The 21,326-nt window shown below is 43.4% G+C and overlaps 1 pseudogene; it reads left to right on the top strand.

The window, feature by feature from the left end:
- The first annotated feature begins 2,772 nt into the window (after nucleotides 1–2,772).
- Nucleotides 2,773–20,122, top strand: LOC140455506 (uncharacterized; annotated as a pseudogene).
- The last annotated feature ends 1,204 nt before the right edge of the window (nucleotides 20,123–21,326 follow it).

Here is a 21,326-nt window from a genome sequence, read left to right as displayed (position 1 = left end):
TCCCGCATCTCCTCAGCAGATGTGTAAGACTACTAGCTTTCTCAATTGTGCAGATGTCCCTTGGGTGACGGTCAGGATCAAGCTGCAGTGTCTATCCTCTATATTCCCTGGTGTAGTGCAGTGTAATCCTTCTGTAAACCAGGACAGGGAAACATGATTCCTTCCAACTGCTTCTGCTCCTTTGCTGAAGGGACAGACTCCCCAGTCAGAGTTTGTGTAGGTAGAGTATACAAGGGGTTGTTGATTCAATACGAATTGAGTTGGTGAAAACTTTATTCTGGGAATATGTGTTTAACCGAAAAACATTTCGGACAAATGTTGCTTCAGTTGAGATTGAGAAATTTCTCCACTTCTCATGGAATCCTAACAGTGTGGAGACAAGCCATTCGGCCCAACTGGTCCATATCGACCCTCCGAAGAGCATCCCACCCAGAACCATTCCCCTACCTTATATTTCCCATGGCTAAGCCACCTAGCCTGCACATCCCTGAACACTACGGGCAATTTTGCATGGCCAATGCACATCTTTGGACTGTGGGGGGGAAGCTGGAACCCCTCGCAGACACGGGAGAATATGCATACTGCACACAGACTGTCGCCCGAGGGAGGAGTCGAACCTGGGTCCGTGGTGCTGAGAGGCAGTGCTACTGAGCCACTGTGCCGCCCACTTACTTTGCAACAATTTATTTGAAGAAAACACACGGGGCAGGAAATACTGTACTAAAATTTAAGAAATGTATTACTTCAGTATAGCTGATTGAAGGGTTCTGCTTTCTCCTGGTAAGTTAGCATTCGTTCAACTGAACTTGGGATGTTCAATTTATCAGTCATGGTACTGGGTAAAACTATCAAATCCAAGCCCAGATTTTTGAGAAAGATTGAGGCTTTAAATTGTTAAAGACCGCATAAAAAGATATTTCAATACAGTATCTCCAGGTATAGCAGCTGAATTCCTATGATGCTGGCTTAACAATGCAGACATTGTAAATTCAAATCCAATTGAAGAAAGTTACATACATAGAATTACAGTAAGAATCAGGCCATTCTACCGAGTTGATCCATGTTTATACTTCACAGGATCCTCCTCCCACCCCCTTCATCTCACCCTATCAGCAGATCCTTCTGTTCCTTTTTTCCTATGCTTATCCAGTTTCCCTTTAAAGGCGTCATTGCTCTTTACCTCAGCCACTTCATATTGTGAACTTAATACAATTTGAAATTTCGTGTTAATTTCAATTTCATGGAATTTCAAAATCAAAATAAGAACATGAAAGCAGCCAGCTTGTCTTAAATCCTCAAATACTGTTCTTGAGAACATGGAACCTGCTACAACTACCTCTCTGCCTTACATGCTAATGCTTTGGCATTGCAAGTTATCTTGGATCTGGGACACCCTCACCAATCAACTACACCGCCCTGTGGCCCAACATTTCAACTCCCCCTCCTACTCTGCCGAGGACATGGAGGTCCTAGGCCTCCTTCACCGCCACTCCCTCACCACCCAATGCCTGGAGGAAGAACGCCTCATCTTCTGCCTCAGAACACTTCAACCCCAGGGCATCAATGTGGACTTCAATAGTTTCCTCATTTCCCCTTCCCCCAGCTCAGCACTGTCCCCATGACTTGTCCTATCTGCCTATCTTTCTTTCCATCTATCTACTCCACCCTCCTCTCTGACTTATCATCTTCATCCCCACCCCCACTCACCTAATGCACTCTATGCTACTTTCTTCCCATCCCCACCCTCCTCTCATTTATCTCTCCACCCTTCAGGCACTCTGCCTAAATTCCTGATGAAGGGCTTTTGCCTGAAATGTCGATTTTACTGCTCCTCGGATGCTGCCTGAACTGCTGTGCTTTTCCAGCACCACTAATCCAGAATCTGGTTTCCAGCATCTACAGTCATTGTTTTTGCCAAGTTATCTGGGAGGAATTTGAAAAGATAAGCACGACCCAGAGTCCAACACACAGGAAGAACTGATCATTCACAGTGGACAGGATAATAACCAGCTCCCAATTACACCTCATCTTCTCATATTCATAAATAAGCCAGCAACAAAACTCAGCCTGGAAATCAGAGGGAAATGCTTCCAATAAACACACTCAATATCCAACACACAGCTCCAGTCAAACAGTTCAGCACAAAGCACCGAGTAAACAGCTCTCTCAGCTGGATCTTCTCACACAGCATAAGGGACATTTCCACCCCTGATTACCCACAGGATAGTCAGACTGCCTGAAGATTGGTGTGGATATTATGGGATACAATTTGTATAAAAGCTGCTCCTTCACTCACCATCTCCTCACTTGGTTTTCAGTCCCTATAGGAAGTGAACCAGCTCTGGAAGAGGAAGAGGAGACAATGTGCAGAGTGGGTGGACTCTCTGATTGACGTCTCTCACAGTCAATCCAAATATTTCCGGACCAACGTGAGTTTCCCGAAGCTTGGGAAACTGTCAAGTGAAATGGAGGTGACATTGAGCAGCAGATCAGGTGGGGATTTAAACTTGCTTTTGCTCCGTTGGAGTAAAACCTCATTTATTGCAGTTGCTCTCTCAGTTCCCCTGGTAAATATTTGACAGGGATTTCTAGTGTGGGAGTAACACTCTTCATTCTCAAAGGCTTTTACATTAGAAAGGCCTCGAATGTGTTTAACACGAGATTAGAGGAAGAAGGCGCAATGATGTTTGTGTGAGGTTTCCAAAAGCTCAACACAATTTCCTGACCCACAAGGTGCATCTCATATACAAAGTTAGTACAATAAACAGCTAAATGGAAGAGAAGCCATTCAAATGTGAAGTGTGTGACCGAGCATTCACACAGTCATCAACGCTTGTGAATCACCAACATATTCACACAGGGGAGAAACCATTTACCTGTGAAGTGTGTAACAGAGGATTTACACAGTCATCAGCTCTGGTGAAACACCGGCGCATTCACACGGGTGAGAAACCGTTCACATGTGAGGTATGCCACAAATCATTTTCAGTATCATCAAATCTCCGCACACACCAACGTATTCATACAGGGGAGAGGCCATTCAAGTGTGTGGTTTGCAATAAAACCTTTTTGAAGTCTACAAGCCTCCTGATACACCAGAGGATTCACACAGGGGAAAAACCGTTCAAGTGTACGGAGTGTGAAAAATCTTTTACCTGTTCCTCTGATCTCCTGATACACCAGAGGATTCACACGGGGGAGAAGCCCTTCAAGTGTGAGGTGTGTGAGCGAGCCTTCACACAGTCATCGCTGCTGCTAAAACACCAACGTATCCACACCGGGGAGAAGCCATTCAAGTGTGAGGTGTGTGACCAAGGATTTTTGAAGTCGGGGAACCTCCGTGTGCACCAACGCATGCACACTGGGGAGAAACCTTTCAAGTGTGAGGTGTGTAACAGGGGATTTGCCCAGTCATCAACTTTGGTCAGTCACTGGCGCATTCACACTGGTGAGAAACCATTCACGTGTGATGTATGCGGCAAATCATTCTCAAGGTCATCGAGCTTCCGTGTGCACCAACGCATTCACACTGGGGAGAAGCCATTTTTATGTGATGTCTGCAACAAATCCTTCTCCAGTTCATCAAAGCTCCTGCTGCATCAGAGGATTCACATGCGAGAAACTATTTAAATGTGAGTGTGATGAGGTATTCACTCTATCACTGACACTCAGGAATCACCCCCACATGCCATGGATCTACTACTGTGCTCCTGTGCTGGACTCTCCCACCAGAGAAATGCTTTCTCTCTAACTGCTTCCCTCCATCAGCTTGTTTAATCATCTTAAACACCTCCATGAAGATTATCCCTTACTTTTCCACTTTCAAAGGAATGCACATTCTGTCTGTGTGACAAGTTCTCATAATTAAATCATTTTGCCCCAGTTTAGTGTGCAAGTTGTTTATAGTATCTAAACAGAGCTCTGTACAACTTCCACAAGACATATAATGCTTTTGGGAAGGAGAAGTTGTGGATTATTGTTCCTATTTGGGAGGGTCCTGGAGTACTGAGCAAAGGAAAGCAGGACCATTAATATTTGACGTGATCCAGTCAAATCTGGTGATGGAAGGTTAAACCAGTCGTGTACCAAATTTTCGCCCCTAGACTGAACCGTAAAGGAAATTGATCAGGAAGAAACAGAATAAAATGCATGGATATGAGCAATGGTTAAACCAGATTGGAGGCTACAGTAGCATTGTAATCAATGGAGGGCAAACAGTTGCAAATTAGAATGCACTGTCTGACTCACCTGGGAAAGGAACGAAAACTGTTTGGTCTATGAACCCATGTGGTCACTGTGTAACCATTGGTGGGTTTGTATTACAGAACCAAACTGCAACCTATGTCACTGATGTTTGGTGTCATTTCTGACAATCAGAATTGGGAGCCAGACGAAAGCACAGGGATATTCTAAAAAAATGTGTTTCTTGTATTCTGACAGTGTAAACCCTGTTGTGCGGGTTTCTGTTCATAAAGTGAGCCAGCTTTCAGGAGAGGGTATGGGATAGAATCAGCCGTCTTTACTTGGTGATTTATCGACAAATCCTCTTCAGGTGATGTGTGTTTGACTAATACCATGGGTAATGTGTGTACTGTCCTGACTGGGAGGCCTACTGACCCGAGTATGGTGAAGGAGTGGGGGTGAGTCTCCACAGACCATATCTCACTGTAATAACTGTGATATTTTAATCCTGTACTATTCCAAGTTTCATTTCATTTTCTGGGAAAGAGCTTGAAGAATTTTCAAATGTTTTGTTATTTTGATTAATTTAAAGTTTGGCGTAAGCTGAATATTAAGTTATTGTTTTTCTGTTATTTGTTTGATCTCCTGTATAGATGTTTAACCTGTAATTGAACATACTTTTTAAAATCTAAAACAAACTACATTATCTGGCAGCCTAGTGTGTTTCTATTCACTGGAACATTAAGGATCCTATACGAAGTGACCTTACAAATGATATACTGGTCAGTGTTACTCTAGATGGGATACTTTCTCTGTCAATAGGTTTATCATTTCAAGTTACAGGGAGCCGAACATTATTGAACATTGAAAGAAAAAATTATTGTCAGAGCCATCTTCTTAGTGATATAGTCCCAAGGCTGTGTGCGAATTAATTACCCCCTGTAAATTGGCGGCTGGAAAGTTTGATTCCATTTAAAGTGGAAACTAGTTAGAGCTGTAGGTGTCAGCGTTGGCTTTGTGTCTGGGTTTTTCAAGCTGTGAAAGATGGTAAAGTCCCTGTTATCAAGAGAAGTGAGAGTGATGGAGCAAAGCTGGTAGACTGTTAAGAGAGAGGAACAACTTATAGACTAGATATTGATAAAGGATCCCCACATCAAGCAAAAACACAGCTATCCTAAATCTCACTGGCTCAAGTGCAGCCACACTCCAGAGCAAACAGCAACCATCTGAAAATCTATGGTATTCCTCAGTGAAATCGAGCTATGGTGTGTTCTCGAACTGTTATTTCTGGTGATTCCCAATTTGCCAACGTCTTGCTTCAAACATGACATCCATTGACATTAAGGTCAGTAATGTAGGAACTTCTGAATGACTTTGGCAGGTGAGTCTTGTTCCTAATCCAGGTGTGAGAATGACCCAGATTAACCTGACATTCCAGGGGCAGTTGAGACAGAGCTTGACTCCGAATGTAATCCACTCTGTACTTTCCCTGTGAGTATTTGCTGGATGGTGTGATTGTAGAAAAGTTATTTCACTCTTATTTCAAATGTGCACAAGCTATTCCTTCAAGCTCATACCCAAATGTCTTTTTTTAAGAATGATAGCGGTTTCTGAAGTAAGTTCCAATACCTCACCACCTTCTGGGTGAAAAAAATATGCCTCAGCTTACTAATCATACCATTATTGCCTTTAAATCTCTGGTAAATGGTCTCTCTCATCAGGGAAATAAGATTGAAACAATCCCATCGCCTGCCTCTGCCATATTCCCCTCTTTCACGAACCCACCTGAGAAAACTTCCATTAATACTCCCCACTGTCCTAATCCTGAACACTTTGTATCTTTTTTTCCCTGTCTCCCCTCATGATCTCATGTTGTCTATGAGATCCTGTTCCTTTGACCTGATTCTCACTAACTGCTGATCATACAACATCCCGTCCTGGTCCTCTTGTTCACTAAGATTGTTCATATTTCCCTCTTTTCAGACATTGTCCCTCTCTCTTTTAAATCTGATTTTCAGACTGGAGGCCTGTGACCAGTCGAGTGCCACAAGGATCAGAGCTGGGTCCACTACTTTTTGTCATTTATATAAATGACTTGGATGTCAGCATAAGAATTGCAAGTAGTAAGTAGTTAATAAATTTACACATGACACCAAAATTGGAGGTGTAGTGGAGAGTGAAGAAGGTTACCTCAGAGTACAACAGGATCTTGATCAGATGGGCCAATGGGCTGAGGAATGGCAGATAGAGTTTTATTTAGAAATGCAGGTGCCAATCTGGGAAAGCAAATCTTAGCAGGACTTATACACTTAATGGTAAGATCCTAGGGAGTGTTGCTGAAAAAAAGAGACCTTGGAGTGTAGGTTCATAGCTCCTTGAAAATAGAGTTGCAGCTTAGATAGGATCGTGAAGAAGGTGCTTTCCTTTATTGGTCCGAATATTAAGTACAGGAGTTGGAAGGTTATGTTGCAGCTGTATAGGACATTGGTTAGGCTGCATTTTGAATATTGCATGCAGTCCTGATGTCCTTCCTATCGGAAGGATGTTGTGAAACATGGAAGGGTTCAGAAAAGATTTACAAGGATGTTGTCAGGGTTGGAGGGTTTGAGCTGTAGAGGGAGGCTGAACAGGCTGGGGCTGTTTTCCCTGGAGCGTTGAGGCTGAGGGTTGACCTTATAGAGGTTTACAAAATCATGAGGGGCAAGGATTTCCAGAAATAGACAAAGTCTTTTCCCTAGGGTCAGGGAGTCCAGAACTAGAGGGCATAGTTTAGGGTAAGATGGGAAAGATATAAAAGAGACATATGGGGCAACGTTTTCACACAGAGGGTGGTATGAGTATAGAAAGGGCTACCAGAGGAAGTGGTGGAGACTTGTACAATTGCAACATTTAAAAGGCATTTATTGAGTATATGAATAGGAAGGGTGTGGAGGGATATGGGCTGGGTGCTGGCAGGTGGGACTAGATTGGGTTGGGATATCTGGTCGGCATGGACGGTTGGACCGAGGCATCTGTTTCCATGTAGTACATCTCTAGGACTCTATGACTTATAGAGGTTTATTAAATCATGAGGGGCATGAATAGGGTAAATAGACAAAGTCTTTTCTCTGTGTTGGGGGAGTCCAGAACTAGAGGGCATGGGTTTAGGGTGAGAGGGCAAAGATATAAAAGAGACCTAAGGGGCAACTGTTTCACGCAGAGGGTGGTACAGTGTACAGGATGAGCTGCCAGAGGACATGGTGGAGGCTGGTACAATTGCAACGTTTAAAAGGCATCTGGATGGCTGTATGAACAGGAAGGGTTTGGAGGGATATGGGCCGGGTGCTGGCAGGTAGTGCCAGATTATGTGCGGGACATCTGGTCGACATAGATGACTTGGACCAAAGGGTTTATTTCTGTGCTTTACATCATTATATATCTATGAGTCTATGACCTTTCTCAAAAAATATTCTGTTCACCCTCAGTGCTTTAATTTCATTATGTTTCCAACTATCTTTTCTCTTCAAAGTGATGATTTGCAGAAGATGTTGGCAATTACTGTTCTGACCTGCTGTCAATCACATCCAAGGCTACATATCTCACACACCTACTGTCAGTTTAAAAGCCTCTAAGGATGAAGAACACTATTCCCACACAGGAAACCCATGTCAAACCCATTTACAAACAGGGAACTGAGACAGCAGTTGCAATCAGTGGGGTTTATTCAGATGGGTCAATGGGGCGGCACGATGGCTCAGTGATTAGCACAGCACCAGGGTCCCAGGTTCGATTCCAGCCTTGGGCGACTGTCTGAGTGGAGTTTGCACATTCTCCCCGTGTCTGCGTGGGTTTCCTCCGGGTGCTCTGCTTTCCTCCTATAGTCCAAAGATGTGCAGGTCAGGTGAATTGGCTCTGCTAAATTACCCATAGTGTTCGGTCCATTAGACCGAGAGAAATGGGTCTGAGTGGGTTACTCTTCAGAGGGTCAGTGTGGCCTTGTGGGGCCGAACGGCCTGTTTCCACACTGTAGGGAATCTAATCTAATCTTGACCATGGCGAGATAAAATCCCCACCTCATTTGCAGCTCAAAGTTGTCACCTCCATTTCGTTAGGTTTAAGAAATGCATATTGCTCCAGGAATATTTGGATTGGCTGTGAGAGACGTCAATCAGAGAACCCATCCACTTTTCCCATTATAGCCTTTTCAATTAATTTGGAAATACGTTTTTTTTTCACACATGTACTCACATGAGTACAATGAAAAGTTTACAAGTAGCCGGTGACCGTGCCATCTTCGATTTAATTGTGCCGAGGTATAGGATCTTCGCTAAAAAGCAGAAACATAAGGAGAATAAAGTTTAAAAAGTTAAACATTCGAGTAACTTCTTACTAAAAAGCGGAAAAACGAAGAAACACAGATAACACTTCAAAAGCATAACCCACAAATGCCGAGCCACGCTGCGCTCGCACTCAGCGCAAGGGCTCGGCCCCCCTCTTCCTCTTCCAGAGCTGATTCACTTCCTATAGGGACTGAAAACCAAGTGAGGAGATGGTGAGTGAAGGAGCAGCTTTTATATAAATCGTATCCCATAATATCCACACCAACCTTCAGGCAGTCTGACTATCCTGTGGGTAATCAGGGGTGGAAATGTCCCTTATGCTGTGTGAGAAGATCCAGCTGAGAGAGCTGTTTACTCGGTGCTTTGTGCTGAACTGTTTGACTGGAGCTGTGTGTTGGACATTGAGTGTGTTTATTGAAAGCATTTCCCTTCTGATTTCCAGACTGAGTTTTGTTGCTGGTCATACTTGAATTTAGGAAGCTGAGATGTCATCATCTGGGAGATGAAGAATGTCTGAGGATTCTTCTTGATTTTGTCTTGTTGAGTCGTGTGTGTGTGTTTGTTCGGAGCTGGTTATTATCCTGTGGACTGGGAATGGTCAGTTTTCTCTGTATGTTGTGATCTGGATGTTTCCTGTTATTTTTAAATTTCTCTTAAGCCACCTACCACCCGATCTATTTAAGTACCTGAGGTAAGAGAACAAAGACTTGCATTTATATAGAGCTTATCATAACCACCAGATGTCCCCAAGCAGTTTACAGGTAATGAGATTTTTGGAAGTGTGGATACTATTACAATGTAGGAAACTTGACAGTAAATCAGTGCACAGTAAGATCCCACAACTTCAGTGTTACATTTTTAGGTGACCTTTTTCTAATGGTGTTTTTCGAGAGACTTCTCAGGTTCTGTAGAAACAACTAACATTTTAAAAATGTTTAAAATATATGGTTACCAGCATAGGCCCCAGTTACGCCTCTCTTTATGGGTTAGGTGGAACATTGTTTGTTCCAGTCTAATTCCAGCTCCCAACCACAACTCTTTCTCTGGGAAATCAATGTCATTGGAGCTGCTTACCTCTCTTGTCCAGAATTGGAAAAGTTTATCAATTTTGATTGCAATTGCTATCCTGCTCTCACCTTCACCTGGTCCATCTCCGACTCCTCCCTTCCCTTCCACGATATCTCTGTTTCCATTTCTGGGGATAGGCTGGCTGCCAATAACCACTACAAACCAATTGACTCCAACAATTAACTTGACTATATATCCTCACACCCTGCTTCCTGTAAAAACTGTATTCCATTCTCCTAATTCCACTGTCTCCATTGCATCAGTTGTGATGATGCCAACTTCGACAAGGGGGCCTCTGAAATGTCCACTTTCTTCCTCAGCCAACCATTCTCCAGCACTAGTTGACAAGGCCCTTTGACAGGTCTGACAGATCTCCCTCATCCCCTCCCACAGCAGTGATGAGGTCCCCCTTGGCTTCCCCTACCATTTGTCCAGCATCCAGATCTGGAGGATTATTATCTGCCATTTCCACCCCTCCAGCAGGATGCCACCACCAGACATACATTCCCCTCTCCTGCCCTGTTATCCTTCCACAAGACCATTCCCTCCACATCACCCTGATCCACTCCTCCTTCACTCCCAACAAACCCCAGCCCCATACCACCTTCCCCTGCAACTGCCCATTTACTTCCTCCCTTCTCACTATCCAACGGCCCAAACTCACCTTCCAGGTAAAGCAGCAGTTTACACAATTTAGTCTACTGTATTCAGTGTTCACAGTGTCATCTCCTCTGTATTGGGCAAATCAAACATCATCTGTGTGACTGCTTGCAGAACACCTCTGTTCTATCTACAAAAAAAAAGGAGACCCTGTTCCCCAGCCAACATCTGTCTCAAGCTTACTGCATAGAATCATAGAATCTCTACAGTATAGAAACAGGCCTTTCGGCCCAACAAGTCCACACGAACACTCCGAAGAGTACCCTACCCAAATCCACACCGACTCTCCGAAGAGTATCCTACCCAAACCCATTCCCCTACCCTATTACTCTAAATTTACCCGTGATTAATAGACCTAACCTACACATCCCTGAACACAATTGGGCAATTTAGCATGGCCAATTCACCTAACCGACACATCTTTGGACTGTGGGAGGAAACCGGAGCACCTGGAGAAAACCCTTGCAGACAGGGAGAGAATGTGCAAATTCAATACAGTCACCCAAGGATGGAATCGAACCTGGGTTCCTGGCGCTGTGAGGTAGCAGTGCTAACCTTTGAGCCACTGTGCTGTGCAGTGCTCCAATGAAGCTCAGTGCAAACTGGAAGAACTGGAACACCTTGTTTTCCGCTTGGAAACCTGCAGCCTTCTGGACTCAATATTGCATTTAACAATTTTAGAGTTTAAGGCACCTTCTCCCATGTACCTAACTCAATCCTCACACACTAGGCCTTGTTATCACATGGTCTTCCAATACACACTATCCATGTCAGCCTCTAATTGTTCCCGTTTGTAGCTGCTCATTTTCCTAGGCTGATTGTTATCCACTCGCTTGTCTGTTCAATTGTTCTTCTCTCTCTTTGGGCTCTACCTCCACCTATCATGTACTTCTTACCACGTCGCTCCACCCTATCTTCTGCATAAAAACCAGCATTTTCCTCGCTACCATGAGTTCTGAGGAAGGATCTTTGGATCCGAAACATTAACTTTGATTTCTCGCCACAGATGCTGCCAGACTTGCTGAACTTTTCCAGCAATTTCTGTTTTTGTTTAATATTTTAAAAAGATCTTGATTCCTAGTGACCACTGAAAAATCATCGGACTACATGATTTCCCATTCTAGGGCTTTTATTCTAACAAAAAAAACCTAAAAGCAACATTGACTAAACATTAAAATAAAACTATGGATGCTGCCGAGCTGAAGCAAACAAAAATAGAGAGATGCTGTCAGACCTGCTGAGTTTCTCCAGCGCTGTGGAGAGAATAACAATTAACACTTTGAGTCCTGTGACCCTTCATCAGAACTGACCTTTGTCTGATGACGAGTTGCTGGACTTGAAATGTTAACATTGAGTAAACATACTTTGCAGCAATTTTTACAGAAAAGAAAACCCTTTTCAATTTCTCACAAAACCAGTCACCTGTGTTACAGTTATATTTGAATATTAAGCTTTCTGCAGCATTATAGTCTTTACAGGAACCAGATCAACAACACCCTCAGCTTTCAATGTTTTCTGTTATGAACATATCTGTCTTAAAAGTAGAAGTAATCCATTTGGCCCTTCAACCCTACCTTGCCATCAATAAGGTCATTGCTGATGTCTATCCACTGATTTGACGATAACCATGGAATGAGGGCTATGCCAGACTGTTCGATTGTAGTAGAATACAGTCTTGCTGCTGATGGCTCAATGCATCTGATGGACACCCAGCTTTGGGTTCTGTCCTCAGTTCACGTCTCTGATAATGAAGAATACAGTGAAGTCCTCATTCATCAGTTGGGAGGGGAGTGGTAATTTTTCTTAAACTTATTTGACGTGAAGACATGCAACTCCATGCAGCCAATATTGAGTACTTCCCACGTGCCAGTGAATTGCTACATTTCCAGGGATGGTGACAGAGGAATCTGTGATGTTTCCAGAATGATACAATTCAGTGGTGTGAGCTCACAGAGAAATGGTGGCCTGTTTTACGTTTGACCTGAATGACTTTCCATTGTGCTGATCTTGTCTGGGAAGATGGTGTTTGGGTGGAGGAAAGAAAATAGCCACATTATCTGGGCCTGCTCAGTATCCAGTGTACCTCTTGGAAACAGAAGGTGTGTGACAGAGGAAAAAGAAAGGAATTACATATGAATCTGCCCCCACCCCCCGCCCCAAGCACGCACGGGCGCACACACACACATACACACACAAAATAGGGGACTGGCTGTGGTACATCTAACTGTCTATAACTGATGAGCAAAGGAGGAAAGGGAGTTGGAGAAAATCATGTTTCCTTTTCCTGTTTTACAGAAGGATTGCACTTTATGACACCAGAGAATATAGAGAGGATAGTCACTGCAGATAGATCTTAACCATCACCCAAGGGACAACTGCAAGACTGTGGGAAGACAGGACATCCCTTCGCAGCAAAGCCCAACACAGCGAAGACCAACCATCATCTGAAAATCAGTTGCGTCGGGGGGAGCTTTCGCATATCATCAGATCTGAATCCAGTCAATGCTGTGGAGCCTTCCATCAGAACCAGCCAGCTGTGAGTGATCAGTCAGGGTGAGGCTGGAAAGAAGTATGAGTGAATTCAAAGTGTGGTGAGAGCTTCAATCATTCATGAAGCCTCATGAACCACTGACGTTTCTAACAGGAGAGAGGCAGTTCAAGTGTGATGTGGAGGAAGACTGCACAGTCTCATAAGATTTCCCAACGTACAAGATGCAACTTTTGCATCAACTATAAACTCGAGAAGCAAGATGGAAGAGAAACCATTCAAGTGCAAAGTATGTGACAAATCGTTCTCACGCTCATCTCACTTCAGACTTCACCAACGCAGTCACACAGGGGAGAAGCCGTTCATGTGTGAGGTGTGTGACAAAGCATTCTCACATTTTTCAAACCTCCGTGCCCACCAACGCATACACACAGGGGAAAAACCATTCACATGTGAGGTGTGTGACAAATCATTTTCACAGTCATCGATACTCCGTGCTCACCAGCGCATTCACACAGGAGAGAAACTGTATACCTGTGAAGTGTGTGACAAATCCTTCACGCAGTCATCGAATCTCCTGGTCCATCAGGCAGTGCACACAGGGCAGAAACACTTCAAGTGTGATGTTTGCAATAAGGCTTTTGCAACATCTACAAGGCTTCTTACACACCAGAGGATTCACACAGAGGACAAACCCTTCAAATGTGAGAATTGTGAGATATCTTTTGTCCAATTATCAGACCTCCTGACACACCAGAGGATACATACAGGGGAGAAGCCCTTCAAATGCGAAGTTTGTGACCGAGCCTTCACACAGTCATCAACACTCATACAACACCGACGCATTCACACGGGGGAGAAACCATTCAAATGCGAGATTTGTGACAAATCGTTCTCACGCTCATCCCACTTTCACACACACAAACGCATTCACACCGGAGAGAAGCCATTCAGATGCACAGAGTGTGACAAATCATTCTCACGGTCCTCTATTCTCCGTGAACACCTTCGCCTCCACACAGGAGAGAAAGCTTTCACATGTGAGGTGTGTAATAAGGGCTTTGCACAGTTATCGGGCCTGTTGAATCACCGGCACATTCACACAGAGAAAAGCCTTACAAATGTGAATCTGTGACTGAGCCTTCACCCAGTCATCAATGCTTATGAAACACTGACACTAACATTGTGAGGAGAAGCTGCTCAGACAGGAGCTGTGAGAGAAAGCCTTCACCAACTTGTTAAAGCCTCAGTTCATCAGACGACCCACAAATGGTTTAAGTGTTCTCCTGAAGTCTCTGACCCTCCTGGAACAGTAGCAGATTCACATAGAGAATCCTTTTAGATCTGAGGTGGCCAAGAAGGCTTTCACATGGTTCATGTATCTCCCCATCCATGAATTCATAATCGCAAGGCAGAAATTGTGTCAGTAAAACATTTAAATAATTCGCAAAGCTCCTGGAAGATCAGTGAACCTGCACAGCAACAAATCCTTCCCGTGTGATGTGCAAGCATTGTTTCACCACATCCTCCTCCTGTCTCACCAGACACTGTCATCGCTACATAGACTTGAAACAGGGTCACTTGCTTCCATTGCACTGAGAGTTTACTGTGTTGTTTACCCTCCAGTGTTCACACAAGGGAGTGGTAATTCCAAAGTACTGTCTGTCTCAGCAGCGTTTGTCTTGAACCTCTCCCTCCATTGAGCTAATGATTTGAAGTAGGTCAGTTGAACCTTTGACTAGATCATCAAACATCATCAAAAGGAGACAGTATTGTAGAAGTGTCTGTAAAAACTCAGCTTCCTTTCAGTGCAGTGTCAGGTACAAGTCACACACTGACTCTCACTCTGACCAAGAACACAATCAAATACTCAGTGGTTAGAAAGGCTTCAGCTTGGGATCGACTAGCACTGGGGGAGGGGGAGCCATTCCTGGGGTTGTAACAGAGGTAGCTCAATTAGCCTCAGTATGTCTGGTCTATGAAATGGGAGAAATCAGCAAGGAATCCCATTCCTCATTAGTAAGCCCAGCTGGGAAGTCAGGGAGAGGGTGGGATATGACTTGGCTGTGACAGTCCATTGTCTGACAGCATTCACTGCTTGGGTCACCACATGCTGCATGACCACTTGCTTAAAACACTAGAGGCCAGTCAATATCCAAATCTGTACTCCAGATCAGTACCTTGAGGATTGGAGGGAATGTGAGAGGACACTAGATTACATTTACAGAGCAGCTGAAAATAGTAAAACATTCTGAGGTTTATCATATAAATAGGGAAGTCTTGTTAAGATTATATGTCACTAGTCAGATCTCAGCACAAATAGAGTGAACAGTTTTGGTGTACTTATATATAAAAAAAATATACTGGCATTGGATGCAGTTCAGAGAAGCGTCAGTAAGTTGATTCCAAGGTATTGAGGGATTTCATTATGAGGAGAATTTGAATCAGTTCGGCTTGTATTATTGGTGATTAGAAGAATGAAAGGAGATATGTTCAACATATAAGTTTCTTAGGGGTTTGACAGGGTAGATATGGAAAAGTTTCCCATGTGTGAGTCTCCAGGTATCAAAGGGAAAATCTCAGACTGAGGAATCACCCATTTAAAATAGTGATGAGGAATTTTTTTCTCTTGGAGGATAGTGAATCTGTGAATGCTTCTCTGTAAGGGCTGTTCAGGATGAGTTGTTAAGTATATTCAAGGCTGGGAAAGACAGACTTTTACCAATAAAGCAATCAAATGTTATGGGGAAAAGGCAGGAAAAATAGATTTGAGGATTTGAGGCCGAAGGGCCTGTATGGGCTGTATTCTTCTATTCTTCTATGATTGTCAGATCAGCCACCATTTCATTGAATGGCAGAGCAGACTTGATGGGCCGAATGGGCTACTTCTGCTCCTTCATCTTCTGGTCTTTTGATCAAAAGTTTGCTCAAAGAAGTGGAAATGAGGATAGCGTGAAATAAAAAAAGAAAGATAAATACCAGAAGGTTTAAGGAGGGAATGTTAAAAGATGGGCGATGGGGAGTGGGTTTTCTCTGTCAACTCAATGAATCATTTTAAGCATCTCAATTAGATTATCCCTGAATGTTCCACATTCAGGCAAATGCAAACTCAGCCTGTGTAACCTGTTATCTAAATTGAACCAGTTGAGGCCCTGGAACGTTCTGGTGAATCTGCAGTGCAGTTCCTCCAAGGCCAATATAACTTTCCTGAAGTACTGTGTCCAGAACTAAACTCATTTTTCCAGATAGGGTCTAAACAGAGCTCTGTACAGCTGGAACGTAATTTTCCACAAGGACAAAATTAATTTTGTGAAGAGTAGCTGTGATTTACCTATTCTCTTCTGGACTTGAGAAGCGTGGATGTCAAGCAGGAAGGAAAAGAGGAATGTAGTTTTGGGAACAAGGCCGCAGGAATTGGATATGAGAGATTTGGTTAACTGACTTGATGGTGACAAAAGATGTACGTGTGTGTGTACAGATAGGTGTTTCATTATTACCATGGGAATACTGTCCAGGAGAATGATTGTCCTTGGTATGGTGAAGGAGTAAGGGTGAATCTCGGCAGACCTGAATTCCCTCAGGCCATTGTATCTCAATATAATCATGGTGTGATATATTCAACATACACGCTTCCAAGATTCGTTTTATGTTCTAGGAAAGATCTTAGTTATTTTCAAGCATTTTGTTATTTTGATTGATTCAAGGTTTAGAATGTGATTACTTTCATCTGATGTTTATTAATCTTGTATATATTTAGAATCGCCAATAAATTTTATTTTTACCGAATTCCCTGATCTGTGAGCTTAGTATCTTCCTACTCACTGAAGCACTCACGAACCTACAGCCAGAGTCCTAAACAGAACTTATTGGTCAGTGTCACTGTAGCTGGATACATTCTCCATCAATGGGTTTCAAATTTCCAGTTCTGAGGAAGCAGAATGTTGCTGTAAGAGGACAGAACTTTCATTTATATATCAACTTTCACAAACATCAGAAGCCAGAAAATATTTGACAACCAAAGTAGTGTTCTTTGAAGTATAGTCCACCTCCAGATAGATTCTTCCATGGGCATGGATTAGTGTTGTTATCAGGGTCACATGAGGAATTTCTGAGGCTTTTGGCTTTCTGAACAAACAGCACCTTTCACCCCGACCTCCACTGATTGAAAGCAACCACATTGCAAAATGAGTAAACAAATTGTCAACACCTCTTTTAACAGGACTTATTCTCTTCTGGACTTGAGAAGCGTGGATGTCAAGCAGGAAGGAAAAGAGGAATGTAGTTTTGGGAACAAGGCCGTAGGAATTAGATATGAGAGATTTGGTTAACTGAGTTGATGGTGAGAAAAGATGTACGTGTGTGTGTACAGACAGGTGTTTCATTATTACCACCATTTAGATTCTGGTCTTCCCCCTGTTAGACAATGGTGCAGAACAAGTGTGTGGCATAATCAATCTTCTTTACTGAGTCTCTGTCTATACGTATTTGTATGTGGAGTTAATATAAGTAAACTCACATAGTGACAATTGGCTTTCCTGTAGATAAGCATCTGTCCTCAGGTAGTGAAGTGAACGAGACCTTTCCATGACATCAGTGTTAACCAGACTACTTCCCCCAATGATCACACTGACCGCCTCAAGTTCCTAAAGTTTATTTGTAAGGAGATTTCAGTTTTCTGTAAGAATAATCAGCTGGTTATGGTAGGGGATTTCAACTTTCCAAACATAAGCAGAGACTGCCATTGAGTTAAGGGCTTAGATGGAGAGGAATTTGTTAAGTGTGTACGAGAATATTTTCTGATTCAGTATGCGGATGTACCTACTCGAGAAGGTGCAAAGCTTGACCTACTCTTGGGAAATAAGGCAGGGCAGGTGCCTGAGGTGTCAGTGGGGGAGCACTTTGAGGCAAGTAACTATAGCGCTTTAGTTTTAAAATTGTGATGGTAAAGGATAGACCGGATCTAAAAGTTGAAGTTCAAAGTTGGAGGAAGGCCAATTTTGATGGTGTTAGGCAAGAACTTTCAAAACTTCAGTCGTGATGAAGGGCTTTTGTCCGAAACATTGATTTTCCTCCTCCTTGGATGCTGCCTGACCTGCTGTGTGTTTCCAACGCCACTCTAATCTAGACTCTGATGACCAGTATCTGCAGTCCTCACTTTTGCCTAAGAACTTTCAAAAGCTGATTGGGGCAGATGTTCGCAGGTAAAGGGATGGCTGAAAAATGGGAAGCCTTCAAAAATGAGAGTCTAGAGTCAGTATATTCCTGTTAGGGTGAAAGGAAAGGCTGGTAGGTGTAGGGAATGGTGGATGACTGGAGAAATTGAAGTTTTGGTTAAGAAAAAGAAGGTATCATATGACAGACAGAGACAGCAGAGATCGAATGTATCCTTAGAAGAGTTAAAAAGACAGTAAGAGTATAGTTAAGAGGGAAATCAGCTGGGCAAAAAGGGAACATGAGATAGCTTTGGCAAATAGGTTTAAGGAGATCCAAAGGTATTTTATGAATAGATTAAGGACAAAAGGTTAACTAGGGATAGAGTAGGACTCCTCAAAGATCAGCAAGGCAGCCGATGTATGGAGCCACAGGAGATGGGGAGATACTAAATAACTATTTTGCATCAGTGTTTACTGTGGAGAAGGACATGGAAGATATAGAATGTGGGGAAATAGATGGTGATATCTTGGAGAAATGTCTGTATTACAGAGGAGGAGGTGCTGGATGTCTTGAAATGCATAAAAGTGGATAAATCCCCATGACTTGATCAGGTGTACCCAAGAATTCAGTGGGAAGCTAGGGAAGTGATTGTTGAGCCCCTTGCTGAGACATTTGTGTCATCGATAGTCACCGATGAGGTGCTAAAAGACTGATGGTTGGCTAACATGGTGCCACTATTTAAGAAAAGTGATAATAAAAAGCCAAGGAACAATAGACCGGTGAGCCTGACATCGATGGTGGGTAAGTTGTTGGAGGGAATCCTGAGGGACACGATCTACATGTAATTGGAAAGGCAAGGACTAATTAGGGATAGTTAGCATAGCCTTGTGCATGGAAAATTATGTCTTACAAATGTTAATTGAGTTTTTTGAAGAAGTAACGAAGAGGATTGATGAGGGCAGAGTGGTGACTGTGATCTATATGAACTTCAGTCAGGCTTCCGACAAGTTTCCTCATGGTAGCTTGGTTAGCAAAGTTAAATTGGGTGGCACGGTGGTTAGCACTGTTGTCTCACAGCACCAGGGACCCAGGTTCAATTCCCGCCTCAGGCTATCTGTGTGGAGTTTGCACATTCTCCTCGTGCCTGCGTGGGTTTCCTCCAGGTGCTCCGGTTTCCTCCCACAATCCAATATTGTGCAGGTTAGGTGAATTGGCCATGCTAAATTGCCCATAGTATTAGGTGAAGGGGTAAATGTAGAGGAATGGGTCTGGGTGGGTTTTTCTTCGGAGGGTTGGTGTGAACTTGTTGGGCCGAAGGGCCTGTTTCCACACTGTAAGTAATCTAATCTAATCTAACTTAATCTAGTCTCATGAAATACAGGGAGAACCAACCATTTGGATACAGAACTGGCTCAAAGGTAGAAGATAGAGATGGTGGAGCATTGCTTTTCAGACTGGAGGCCTGTGGCCATTGGTGTGCCACAAGGATTGGTGCTGGGTCCTCTGCTTTTCATCATTTATATAATTGATTTGGATGTGAGCGTAGGAGATATAGTTAGTAAGTTTGCAGATGACACCAAAATTGGAGGTGTAGTGGACAGCAAAGAAGGTCACCAGGGAGTACAGTGGGATCTCGATCAGGCGGGCCAATGGGCCAAGGAGTGGTAGATGGAGTTTAAATTTGAAAAATGTGAGGTGCTATGTTTTAGAAAAGCAATTCAGAGCAGGACTTGTACACATAATGGTAAGCTCCTGGAGGCTGTTGCTGAACAAAAGGACCTTGGAGTGCAGGTTTGTAATTCCTTGAAAGTAGAGTCGCAGGTAGGTAGGATAGTGAAAAAGGCATTTAGTATGCTTTCCTCTAATAGTCAGACCACTGAGTTTAGGAGTTGGGAGGTCATATTGTGGCTGGACAGGACATTGTGGTGGACAGGAGCTCGAGACAGGTGCCAGGGAGGTGGAGCTCCCACTCTCTCCTCTGAGCTTGTGTACACATCTTGTTTTGGCTTGCATGTGCTTACCCTTTCTCCCGCAAGGGTGATGCTCCGTCTGACCCATTGGTACCGGGGTGTCTTGCTTTTGGGTCAGATGAGAGGCTGAATTTCAAAAGAGTTGAACCCAGTGCCAGGATGACTTCCGGGTGGAGGTGGTGTCAGGCTGGGGAAGCCTCGGGCGCCAGTTGGCCAGTGAACAGTTTTGGGTTTGGTAACCTGGTTGATCCTGCCAGTAGCATATGCTTGTCTCAAAGATTAAGCTAAGTACTCACAGCCGGTACAATGAAACTGCGAATGGCTCATTAAATCAGTTATGGTTCCTTTGATCGCCTCTTTTGTCTGTTTTGCCATCACAATCTGGCTAAAATTGATCATAATTGGAATTTTAAATGTCAGTTACATTAAGTGTAAATTTAATTTTTGAGATATTTAGCACTAGTTTATTGAATGTCAATCAGGCAGCCACCAGGTAGCAACCTTGAAATGAGCACACACAGAAGGGAATACAAGCAGAATTTTAGAATCCCTACAATGTGGAAAGAGGCCATTTGGCCCAACAAGTCCACACTGACTCTCTGAAGAACATCCCACACAGCCTCAACCCCAAACTGTAACCCTACATTTACCATGGCTTAATCCACCTAACCTGCACATCACCAGACAATACAGGCAATTTACCAAAATCCACCTAACTTGCTATCTTTAGACTGTGGGATGAAACCAGATCACCCAGAGGATAGCCACACAGACACAGGAAGAACGTGCAAACTCCACAGAAATAGTCACCCAAGGCTAATATCAAACCTGGGTTCCTGGCATTGTGGGGCAACAGTGCTAACCACTAGTGCTGCCAAGTGGTGAATTTCTGCTGATTCTGTCTGTTTGAGGGGGCTCTTGAAATTACACTCCAGGTTTTTGGGTCTTCAGGCACCAAGAGTCAGTCATATTCATCACAGCAGTCTATAAACTGTAGCCATTCAGAAAATTACAAGCCTACAGATAACAGTATAGTTGTGAAATGTAAACAAAAGACATAGCTTAAAATGGTTTAATGTTGTCATTATTATGTCAATATTGCAAACTTTTTTAAAAGTTTATAATAGAATTCAAAATGGTGAACTTTGCCCGTTTTCCTCCATTGTATTTGTAATGCTGGGGGATGACATAATAAAAGTATTCAGGAGGAAAAAGAGGTAGGAAACAGGATGAGGTGGAAGAGAGTGGAGGTGGTTTGGGCAGAATGGAAATAAAGAAAAGGAGGAGAAAGGAGTTAATTGCTTCTACCTTTGTTCCTCTCTCCTGGACCCCATTACGCCCATATTTCTCTCTGCAATGTCCCTCTCTCCTCTGTATATACAGAATCCACCCACTGCACGTCATCATTGCCCTGAATGCTGTGGGCTTCCTCTTCTGATCGAAACACATCCAAGGCGACACATCCCACATTGATGAGAGTGTGAA

The sequence above is a fragment of the Chiloscyllium punctatum genome, chromosome 30 (genome assembly GCF_047496795.1).
Source record: "Chiloscyllium punctatum isolate Juve2018m chromosome 30, sChiPun1.3, whole genome shotgun sequence".
In the NCBI taxonomy this organism is placed as follows: Eukaryota; Metazoa; Chordata; class Chondrichthyes; order Orectolobiformes; family Hemiscylliidae; genus Chiloscyllium; species Chiloscyllium punctatum.
The sequence above is the reverse complement of the archived record's forward strand: the minus strand, read 5'-3'. Positions and strand labels throughout refer to the sequence as shown.